This window comes from Parasteatoda tepidariorum, chromosome 6 (genome assembly GCF_043381705.1).
Source record: "Parasteatoda tepidariorum isolate YZ-2023 chromosome 6, CAS_Ptep_4.0, whole genome shotgun sequence".
Lineage (NCBI taxonomy): Eukaryota > Metazoa > Arthropoda > Arachnida > Araneae > Theridiidae > Parasteatoda > Parasteatoda tepidariorum.
The window spans coordinates 55,555,729-55,557,006 of record NC_092209.1 but is presented as its reverse complement, the minus strand read 5'-3'; the positions used below and the strand labels follow the sequence as shown (position 1 = coordinate 55,557,006).

General features: G+C 38.4%; 1 protein-coding gene across 3 annotated transcripts in view; it reads left to right on the top strand.

Moving 5' to 3' along the window:
- LOC107446064 (alcohol dehydrogenase class-3 chain L-like) overlaps window positions 1-1,278 on the top strand; it is a 37,400-nt gene that overhangs the window by 21,181 nt on the left and 14,941 nt on the right. The window lies entirely within an intron of this gene.

The following is a 1,278-nucleotide window of genomic DNA, read 5'->3' as shown; positions in this document are numbered from 1 at the left end:
GACGGGATGCGGCTGTTTGTAATGTACACGCCCAACACTTCCTACAATGTTGGCAAAAGTTCATAGGGTGGCCCAGCAATCAACCCAGCTGACAGTAATTTGCACCTTCACTTTTCAATCAGTACCGTCAGTAATTTCGAAGATGGCCAGAACTTATGTTTTTGCTGGGATATTATGTAACGGGATTATTCTTCTTCTTCAGGAGCGCACCAGCCCTTTGCAGGCCTTGGCTGCCTCAACAGCACGCCTTCTCCAGCTCCCTCTGTCCATGGCAACTCCCCTCCAGTCCTTAAGTTTTAGGACTTTGAGGTCGTTTTCGGTGTCGTTGAGCCATCGAGTAGGTGGTCTACCTCTAGAGCGGGACCCCTGAGGGTTCTTGAAGGTGGCAATTTTTACAGGGCTATCTTCAGAGCCTCTCCATATATGGCCGAGCCATCTTAGTCGGTTGCTTCGGATTATCTGCATAATTTGAGGATGTTTATAGAGCCCATAAAGTTCAAAGTTGTACCGTGTTCGCCAACATCCCCCCTCTGGTATGGCACCAAAGATAGTTCTAAGTATCTTTCTTTCAAACGTTTCTATCGGGCGTTGGACGTCAAGGTTGCCTTTAATTTATACTTTTGAATTCTTTTCAACAAATAAACTAAATAAAAATTATAGATTACGGGTCACAATTTGATATTTGAGCGGAAGAAAAAAGAAAAGAAAAAACGTAGTTGGAATTTACAGACGAATCATTAGGAACGAGGAAGATGAGATCAAAAACAACAAAGCATATTTAATTGGATACCTGTAAGTGACATCATCGTAGGTAAATCACGGCATTTGTGGAAATCAGAAGCCAATCGAATGCGTTGCGTCGATTACAGGTATATATATATATATATATATATATAAGTTCAAAATGAAGAAAAAAAACAAAGAAAAATTATAGACATATGAAAAAAAGGGGGTGGGAAATAATAAGTAAAAAAACAACAAGCAATATTTTATTTTTAGAAGAAAAAAAAAATGTTACTTATTGTTTTTCTTAACTTTCTTAGTGTTTTCTTGTATTTATTTATTTATTACTAGCCACCTACGGCGGCCAGCTGTCCGCCACTCTGAAGGTTTTCACAAATAAAGTTTTTTAAAACATAGCAGGAAATCTGAAGATTAGTGGACAATTAAAGTGTTCCTGTCCAGCAATTTTGTCTTCATATCCAGTTCTGCTGCAGATGTGTTATAGCTCTTGAGGATGTTTGAAATTATATAGCTACAACGCTTAAGAAAAAAAAA